Raw genomic sequence first — 10,132 nt, 5'->3', positions numbered from 1 at the left:
AGTCCCTGAAATTAAAGGTACACATGCCATGTGGCCACGGGAAGAGTTCATAAGGTGACCCAAGAAGAAAACAGCAGAACTGGTTTTAATTTAGAACAGTGTCTTCAATTATCCAGTAATATATATATATATTACAAAATAACTTTCTGTACCTTATTTCTAACTACAAGAAAAGAGTATGGCATGTGATTCACAAAACCAGTATAGAGACTATACTTATCTGGAAAAGAAATGATAAAATGATGGTTTCAACACGGGCATATGCATTTTTGAATGTTTTATTTATATCAAACTGGATAAAATGTGTGTATTTCTCAGACAGAAAAGACATGTCGAGGTAGAAATGTACCTTTCAACTATTCATGGGTACACAAGTACACTGGGGAGATTGTAAAAGTGCAGACTGTGATTCAGTAGGTCCGGTGGGCCTGAGTTCTATTTTTTTAACAAGCTTATTTTTAACTAGTGATGCCACAGTCTCTGATTCATTAACGACAATTGTGAATAGCAGAGACATAATTAGAGACGTAAAAATTCATATTTAATTTTGAACTTAAAGTGTTTTATGCATTTTACACCTTTAATAGGATAGTCAGCACAGCAGCAACAATCATTTGTGAATATTTACTATAGACCGTGTATCTTTCTAACTTTTTTGTGTAGGGTTCCAGGAAAAAGGCCTGGGCTGCGGTCACAGTGGGGGGGGGGGGTGGCCCAGGCCGGCCCGCCCCTCCAGGACCCCCGACGGGGCCCTGCGCTCCTGGCAGCTCCCTGCACCGGCGCCCCCCTCCTACCGGAAGACCTCGGGGGAGAGCGGTCCCACCCCCTGTGCCCAGAACGGAGCCCGCGTTTCCACAGAGCTGGAACTCCCGCAGCTCGGGGTCTTTTCCATCCACCGTCACGGAACTGACCCGAAGGCCGAGGGGGGGGCGGCCTCACTGAGGCTGCCGGCTCTGGAGGGGCCCCGGCGGCCGAAGCAGCGACAGTCGTGCGGACGGCGGGCCGGGTAAGTGGGCGCCGACCCTCCGCCTGGTCCGATGCCCGGGCGGCAGCGCAAGACCAGCTTCTGAGGGGCAGGGGTTCGCTGCCACCCGCCGCTGCTGTGTAGAAAGAGCGGCCCCCGGCGTCTGGACCCGGGGAACTTCGGTCCCTCCTCTCCCCCCTGCCCTCCGCCTGGCTCGCGGGGCCTGGGGGCTGTGGGGAGGGGGTCGGCCTGAGCGTCCGGAGGGGAAACGGGGCAAGGGAGGCGCAGGGTCCGGCTGCAGCGTCAGCGCCCCTCCTCCCGACTGCGGGGAAAGTGGCTGAAAACTCCCCCAGAGGCTCGCAGGCCCCTTATTCAGCCGAGTCCCTCTGCGCTCCTTCCTCCCTGAGCTAAAGTACCGGGGAGGAGGGGACAGGGCAGGGGCCTGGCGCAGGTAATGGGGAACATCAGAAGGTGATTGTTAACTAAGGAAAACCTGCTCTCCCAACGTGAGGAATGTAGAGCTTTTCTTTGTATACGAAGATGCCAGAGTCTGGGCTCACTGAAATCCTCCCTTTCATCTGCACCTCAGCTCTCTGGGGCCTGCATTCTGTATTTGCATATCCTGAATTACTCAGGGCCCGCGGCTCATACTGGAGGGCTGCAAGTGCTGATGACTGTGACATCCTTTGTTTACTGAGATGGCAAGAAATATTCCATTTCTCACAGGCTTGAAGGGCAGACAGTGAAAAAGAGTCGGAGAATCTCACTCAGCATGTACTTTGGTTTACAAATAGATAATATTTATACTTAACTGTGCTAATAGAGGTTCTCAAGTCCCATCAACTTGTACTACTGCCCTCTAGGTATTCATTTCATCAATATCATAAGATAAATGCCTATAGAATTGACTTAATCCATTTAAATAGGATAATGATTTTTAAAGGAAACATAATAGAAATGTAACCAGAAAACCTTTACCACTAAAGGCTGGGTCTGGAACAGCCTACATAAATGTTCCATTGTTAAAATATTGAAAGATGTATTCAATGGAAATATCAACAAAAATGACAAATAATAAGGGCAGCGGAATGTTGACATGTTCTATCTTTATCATTAAAGTGGCAGAAAATCATTTATTAGTAGGCACTGGGGGCAGAAGATGCCTGATTTTATATCTTTGTCATATTTGTACAGTTGTTTCAACAAGTAACTTAAAGACAAAATGGAAAAACAAGGAAGTTTGTGCCTGAGATCACGTTGATGTGAAACCAGGGATGGCCACCTTGTGCCAGGTGAGTTAAATTTACCTGGCAGGTAGAACGCAGAGCTCCTGAGAAGCAAGGGTTGGAGATTTTCTGCTGGGTGCCCCTTAGGTTCGGAGACTTGACTGATGTGAGTCATGTTTCGGGAAAGACCTGATCACAGGAAAAGGGTGGGAATAGAGTGATTTGGGGAGCAGCTAACATCATTCATCACGGTTCACGGCCTGAATGAATTTTAAAGAAACAGGAAAACAAATGCTTCTTAAGGAATCAGAGAATGTGAGGGCTGGACAATCCCAGAAAATGAGGAACACCCGTCCCATTTTCCAGATGAGAAAAGAGAGGCCCAGCACGGTGAAATCCCTCACCCAAGTTGCACCCGTCTCTCCTCCCCACTACATGGTTCATGAAAGTAGGACTCTTCCTGTCGTGATCACTGCTGAACCCCAAAAAGGGCCAGGCATCTAGCAGCTGCTCCAAAAATTTTGGTTGACTGTAGGAACAATGCTATTCCTTCCTTTCTCACTCTTATTCAGGATTGTGCCAAGAACTCCCCAGTTTTCAATGTAATTCGATAAATGTAAATATTAATTGAGTTTTGTTTTGATGAGGACTTAGGCTTTGAAGGTAACAGACTTGGTTCAGATCCTGGTTCTGCCACTCAATAGCTGTTTGGCTTTGGGAAAATTACTAAACCTCTCTGAGCTTATTTCCTCCTTTGTAAAGTGGGGATAAATGTATCTGAGCCAGCAGAGCACCTGCATGAGAGATGTGGACTAAATATTGGTCTTTCTCACTCTACCATGCCATCTCTCTGTTCTTCCCAGGTAAGTTGTACAGAAGGATATAGTACTTTTTTAAAATAATTAATTTTTGGCTGTGTTGGGTCTTCATTGCTATGCGCAGGCTTTCTCTCGTTGTGGCGAGCGGGGGCTACTCTTTGTTGCAGTGCGCGGGCTTCTCATTGCGGTGGCTTCTCTTGCTGTGCTTGTTGTGGAGCACGGGCTCTAGGTGCGCAGGCTTCAGTAGTTGTGGCCTGCAGGCTCAGTAGTTGTGGCACATGGGCATAGCTGCTCCGCGGCATGTGGGAACTTCCCTGACCTGTGCTCGAACCCATGTCCCCTGCGTTGGCAGGCAGATTCTTAACCACTGCGCCCCCAGGGAAGTCCGATATAGTACTTTATAAAGAGGGGTTTTAATTTATTTCTGATAGTTTACATGTTTCTTGTAGAAAAGATTATTTCACTATAGAAACATTAACACGCGATACCACTACAAATGCAGTATTCTATGGGCTAGATCTTATCAGTAGGTTTTGTAAGTAATTGGGCAAATGCCAAAGCACTAGGTACTGGGGAGTAAGAAGACTCAAATCTGGGGTGCCCCCCACGCCAATTTCAAGAGCAGGGTGTGTTCTGCAAATCCATATTTCATCTGGTCTTTGTTTCTCTTCCGTCCTCTGTGTCTGCCTTTCTCAAGAAGGCTCAGATCCTCCGCTTTCACACCCTCCCGGCTGGCTGTGCTCCAGCTCCCGTCCTGGACCCTCTGCATGCATGGGTGTGCCTGCTCTCCCTGTGCATCACCAGCTTTACCAGGGAGCTGCTGTATCGTGCACTGCTTGCTGTACCCCAGAGTACCTAGACCGTTCTGGTACATGAAGTACACTCTCATCACCATGAGTGCACACCCATCCCCTTACCTTATATCCTGCCTCTAAGCCAGGCTTGGTGGTGACTACAGTGTGCATTCAGCTGTTAGGTGCTGGGATCAAAGTAAAGTTCCCAACTTTTGAAGTTGCAGGCTTGAGGGCCACACAGTGATTTAAAGTAGGGTCACCTGACTTAAAGGGGAGGCTGATTGATTTAAAGCCAAAGCAGCTGACTTAAAGCCTGCGTCCCTCAGCTGCAGGACGAGACCAACTTTGGGGATGCACGGGTTCGCTCTAACCCAGCACTGCTGTTCAAGAAGAGCTTCCAGTAGCGCCTTAGTGCAGGGGGACTTGGAGCGTTGTCTTGCCGCTGCCCTCAGTGGGGGGCCACCTGCTCTTCTGGAGGAGAATCAGGGAGGGGGAAGTGCAGAGTCCCAGCTGGAGTTGCGGCACCCCTTGTCTGATGGCAGGGAAGGGGGGCGGGGCTGTGTGGTGTCCTGGGGCTGGACTCACCAGGTCAACTCAGCCTCTCAGCCTCCTAACCTCCCCCCACACACCCGACAAGAGTTTCCAATAATATGTAATTGCGCCTTAGGTTCTCGGTCTTCAAACTCATACCCAGGCTCCCGGGTTCCTTGATTCATCCAATTCCTCTGTGCTCTTTCTTCTATTAGATACAGTCCCAGAGGGAGGGGCTGGGGGATGGGACTGGAGGGACCCCGGCAGCACTGGCCTCAGCTGACTAAAGAGATCCGGGGCCTGCACTCTCACACATGTGCGAGGACACTTAAGGCGGAATCGAGGGGGCCAGTTAGAGGCAGTCCTTTCTTCCTCAAGTGAGTATGGATCACTGTCGGGTGGGGAGCACGCTGACCCCTGAGAAGTACTGTTAGGAGGATGTGTTCCTCCCTCGGCTTCAAGGACGTGGGTGGATTTCAGGGCTCCAGTTCCCCTCCAGGCCTCCAGATCCGACTGCACCCCAGTGGCCTTGCAGACCTGGCTTCCTGTCCCAGAACTTTCCAGGCTCCAGGAAAAATCCAGACTGCAGAGATGGTGCCTGAGGGCTCCCGCTTAACAAGTGCTGTCCCTGGGGACCCAACAGTGGAGGGAGGAAGGGTGAAGGGAGTAGGGGAGTAGGGGAGTGGGGTAGGGAGGGATGGCTGCCCTGGGAGTTGTTGAGAGAGAAATATCAGCCCCACACCCCCTTCGCCCTGCAACTGACCCATTGATGCCATAGGATCTCAGGGCCTTTTAGTCAGAGATGCCTCTGCTTCTTTACTCCTGTGTTCACAACTACGCAAAACCAACTCTTCATCCTCTTGCTGCCTTGCCAGGACTTTTAAAGCACTGTTCTTTTGAAGCACTCGTTCCCTAAACTGCAGTTTGGAGCTGTCCCAGCTATTTAAAAGTGTTCTCCTTAAACTGAGACTAAATTCTACTCTTTTGGAAAAACGACCTTCACTTCAGAGGAGATCGTCTTTTCTGCCCATTCCTTCCTTCTACTTCCCTCTTAAGCACCCCTGTGCTCAAAGAGCTTGGTGATTTATTTTCTGCTTGATGTCAAAAAGAAACCTTCCTCATGCACCCCAAAAAGCTTTTCTGGAACATAGGTGTTTCAAAACCATGACAGTGTTTTGCAGTTAGTATACACTGGGTAGACTGCCTAGCAGTCCCTCCAAGAGCCAGAGTTGAGCGACACCTTTACTTATTTGATTGCATGCCCTTCAAATTTAGGAAGGTCCCATTCTTATGCCCCAGCAGATAAGACAGAGACCTGGATGGCTGTGGCTATGATTAGATAACTTCTGATGATTTTATTTCCCTTACTGAGCTGCTGCTTCTAGGTTAAATTCAGTTTACTACCTGTCCTTTTTTTTTGGGGGGGGGGCAGTATGCAGGCCTCTCACGGCATGTGGCATCATCCCGGACCGGGGCACGAACCCGTGTCCCCCACATTGGCACGTGGACTCTCAACCACTGCGCCACCAGGGAAGCCCTACATGTCCATTTTTAAAGAAAGACTGACAGAGGCACTGTAATAGGTCAGGAGTCTGAGCTCCGGGTTGCTCAAATGTACTCACAGGGAAGAAGGTGGATGCAAATAGGTGGGTAAAATAGGAGGGTTGGAAAGTACAGCCAGGACAACCGTGTTCACCGTGCGTACTAATAAAGGCCAGAATCTCCTCATTTATCTATGGTCGGAAGTTCTGATGGTTTCACAGGATCAAACTCAAATCATATTCAAACTAGGGGGCTTCCTTGGTGGCGCAGTGGTTGGGAATCCGCCTGCCGATGGAGGGGATGCGGGTTTGTGCCCCAGTCCGGGAAGATCCCACATGCCACGGAGCGGCTGGGCCCGTGAGCCATGGCCACTGAGCCTGCGTGTCCGGAGCCTGTGCTCCGCAATGGGAGAGGCAACAACAGTGAGAGAGGGTCGCATACTGCCCCCCCCAAAAAAAGAAATACAAACTAGGGGATTTCCCCTGAGCATAAAAGGAGGTCTCCACCCCTCGCAGGAGTCGCTGCTGAGGAATAAAGAAGCAGATGTAGAGAACGGACTTGAGGACACAGAGAGGGGGAAGGGTAAGCTGGTATGAAGTGAGAGAGTGGCATAGACATGTATACACTACCAAAGGTGAAATAGATAGCTAGTGGGAAGCAGCTGCATATAGCACAGGGAGATCAGCTCAGTGCTTTTTGACCACCTAGAGGTGGGATAGGGAGGATGAGAGGGAGATGCAAGAGGGCGGGGATATGGGGATGTATGTATACGAATAGCTGATTCACTTTGTTATACAGCAGAAGCTAACACAACATGGTAAAGCAATTATACTCCAATAAAGATGTTAACAACAACAACAAAAACCCCAAAAAACTAAGTCAATCAAGCCAACGGAGACATTGTATGTGTTTACAGTTCAAGAAATCCAGAAGAGAATCCTTTACTCTGTATGCAATGAATGGTCCATTTGAAAAGAAAAAACTTTCTAAAATGTTGTTTTTCCATTTATTTTTCAGAACATCATTTTTATACCTCTGCGTTTCTTACTATTCAAAGCCAAGTCACGTGAGTTAGAGGTAAGCAGCTGATTGATTTAAAGTTGGGTCATGTGATTTAAAAACCAGTGGCAGTTGATTGATTTAAATCCCGGTCATATGACATGAGGAGGGGGTGCTAAAAACTGCTTTTTCATCTCTGGCTCAGAATATCATATTTACCTTGGTTTTTCTTATGATTTAGAAAACTTGAGCTGTCTCTCCTTGGAATCATCAGGAGAAAAATACAGTATTTCAGGTTCATTCTTGAAACCAACTTCTCACGGTTAAGGTGTATTGACTAAAAGATCTTCCTTCAAGAAATTCCAAACCTCTGTAGGACACTTCATTGTAATTGGAGAAAAAAGAAGAATGAAAGCAGGCCAGCAGCTGCAGAGGGCAAGGCAGCCCCCAGGACTAGGGAAGGAGGAGGAGGAAGGGCTGAGAGCTGCCATTAGAGAAGACAACCTCCAGAGGGCGCTGAAGCACCGGCACAGCCCACCTGCACTCCCACTTTGGCACTCCAGGATCAGAGTTGGGTTTGGAGATGGGGTTGTTGTAACCCCAAGGAGGTGAGCAGAGAAGAGGAGTTGATTACCGGTCTCCTCTGACTCTCTGGCCCAAATTACCTGGCTTCACAGGAGGGACAGAGTTTTGCTTTCAGCAACTGATGGGGCACTTCCAGGCTGGTGGGGTTGCCCAGTGGCCCAACAGCCTGACAGGCTGACTGCGGTGTGACTGCCCTTTGTTTCTCCAGAATCTGTACATCAGGAGGTGCATGGCTGCCGGAGCCCATTCACCGCCCTTCCCCGAGGGGGATGGCAACTTCCGTGGCTGTACCCTATGATCACCAGGTACTTGAAATGAATGCAAGTTTTTTTTACTTTAAGGAAGAGCTCACGTAACCCCTTCTGCCTCATAATGTGTAGGATTTACTATAATGGAAGGACATTATAAAGAACAGGTAGAAAACTCACCTGTTGGTCTCCATGTAGGAGTTTATTTTGCATGAATCCCTCCTACATGAGTAGATAGCAGAGGTTTATTTTTGTTCCTGTGTGTGTAGTTGTGGCAGAGGATGTAGGTATGGTGATTTGAAGCCCTGAAAGAAATATTCTCAGAATTCTCAAGACTTCTCTTGATTGGAATCGAAAGAGACCTGGAAAAGGAGGAAAAGAAAAGGAGGAGGGAGAATGAACGACTGTTTCTCAGTAAATTCACCTTCCTGGTTGATTGTTCTGTCTTCTCATTTCTTTTAACTTCTATGTATGTCTAATGGAATAATGTAGAAAGGCTGATTTTTATGCTTTAAAAGATTTTACATCACAAAGAAACTAGAAGTGGAAAACAACTTATTCAAATCAATGTTATATAGAGACTTTGATATTAAATTTGTATACTAAAATGGGTTAATCCAAATTTTCTCTTTTTGAGTGAATATTTGTAACATATTTTTGTAGCTAATAGTTTATGCTAGATATACAAAATTGTGAGAATGGGTACCCTTTTTCACCACTTAAATGATTTCTTTTAAATGAATAGATCGTACACTTTAAATGCCAGTGTTGTGTCTTACATGTTGTTTTTTAATTCCTTGATTTCCAAAACTTGTGTTTATTTAATTGATTTCTCTGTAATAATCTCTTTATTGTTTCTTACTTTATGTTTTATTGATCTATAGTTAATTTACATTATTATATTAGTTTCAGAGGTACAACATAGTGCTTCATAAATGTTTAGGTTGTTCTCCATTTATACTTACTATAAAAGAGTGGCTCTATTCCCCATGCTATGCAGTACGTCACTGTAGATTATGGATTTTATACATAGTGGATTCTTCCTCAGAATCTCCTACCACTATTTTGCTCCTCCACCCTGTCTCTCCCTGCTGGTAACCACTAGTCTGTTCTTTAATCTGTGAGTCTGTTTTGTTTTTGTTGTTGTTGTGTTCGTTTTTTTAGATGCCACGTGTAAGTGATAACCTACCAGGCTTGTTTTCTCTGAGGCTTATTTTACTAAGCATAATACCCTCCAAGTCCATCCATGTTCTTGCAAATGGCAAAATTTCATCTTTTGCTGAAGTCATCATAGAAAATCTTTTTTATCCCCTAACCTATTGATGAACACTTAGTTTGACTCTGTATCTTGGCTATGGCAAATAACACTGTTATGAACATTGGTGTGCAGTTATTTTTTTGAAATAGTGTTTTTGTTTTCTTCTGATGTACCCAAGAGTGAAATTGCTGGATATTATGGTAGTCCTATTTTTAGTTTTTTGTGGAACCTCCATTCTGCTTTCCACAGTAGCTGCACTACTTCACATTCACATCAAGAGTGTACAAGAATTTCCCTTTCTCCACATCCTCACTAACCTTTGTTATTTGTGACCTTTTTAATGACAGTCATTCTGATAAGACTGAGGTGATATATCTCATTGTTTTGATTTGCATTTTATTGCCGATTAGCTATGTTTAGCATCTTTGTGAGTTCTGGCTGTCTATCTGTATTTTTTCCTTGGAAAAATGTCTATTTAAGTCTTCTCATTTTTTTAAAAAAGATTTTGGATGTTGTTCTGATATTGAGTTGTATATGCTGTTTCTGTAGTTTAGATATGAACCCTTGCTTGGTCATCTTTTTGGTGTTAACCTCTTATCATGCGCAAATATTGTCTCTCCTTCAGCAGGTTGTCTTTTCATTTTGTCTTTTGTTTCTTTGCTGTGCAAAATCTTTTAAGTTTAGTGAAGTCCCATTTGTTTATTTTTGCTTTTGTTTCATTTGCCTTAGTAGACTGAACCCAAAACTGTTGCTATCATTTATGTTGAAGAATGTTCTGTATTTTCCTCTAGGGGTTTTATGGTCCTATATTTAAGTCTTTATTGAGTTTTGCGTTTATTTTATATATGGTGTGCTAAAATACTCTAATTTTATTCTTTTCCATGTAGCTGACCAGTTTTCCCAGTACCACTTATTGAAGAGATAGTTTTTTCTCCATATTGCCTGCTTTGTCATAAATCAATTAAATATAAGTGTGTGGGCTTCTTTCTGTGATCTCTATTCTATTCCAGTGATCTTTGTGTCTGTTTTTGCTCCGGTCCGATTCTCTTTGATTACTGTCGCTTTGCAGTATAATCTGAAGTCAAGGTGTGTGATGCCTCCAGCTCTGTTCTTTCTTAAGATTGTTTGGCTATTTGGGGTCTTTGTGTTTCTATACAAATTTTAAAA

At 45.5% G+C, this 10,132-nt stretch overlaps 1 long non-coding RNA gene across 1 annotated transcript; it reads left to right on the top strand.

The window, feature by feature from the left end:
• Positions 1-868: 868 nt before the first annotated feature.
• On the top strand, positions 869-8,314 carry LOC132597205 (uncharacterized). Its single transcript, XR_009563621.1, has 4 exons — positions 869-1,006; positions 2,159-2,256; positions 6,893-6,952; positions 7,116-8,314. It is a non-coding gene; the product is annotated as an uncharacterized lncRNA (long non-coding RNA).
• Positions 8,315-10,132: the final 1,818 nt, after the last annotated feature.

The sequence above is a fragment of the Globicephala melas genome, chromosome 4, assembly GCF_963455315.2.
Source record: "Globicephala melas chromosome 4, mGloMel1.2, whole genome shotgun sequence".
NCBI lineage: Eukaryota > Metazoa > Chordata > Mammalia > Artiodactyla > Delphinidae > Globicephala > Globicephala melas.
The sequence above is the reverse complement of the archived record's forward strand: the minus strand, read 5'-3'. Positions and strand labels throughout refer to the sequence as shown.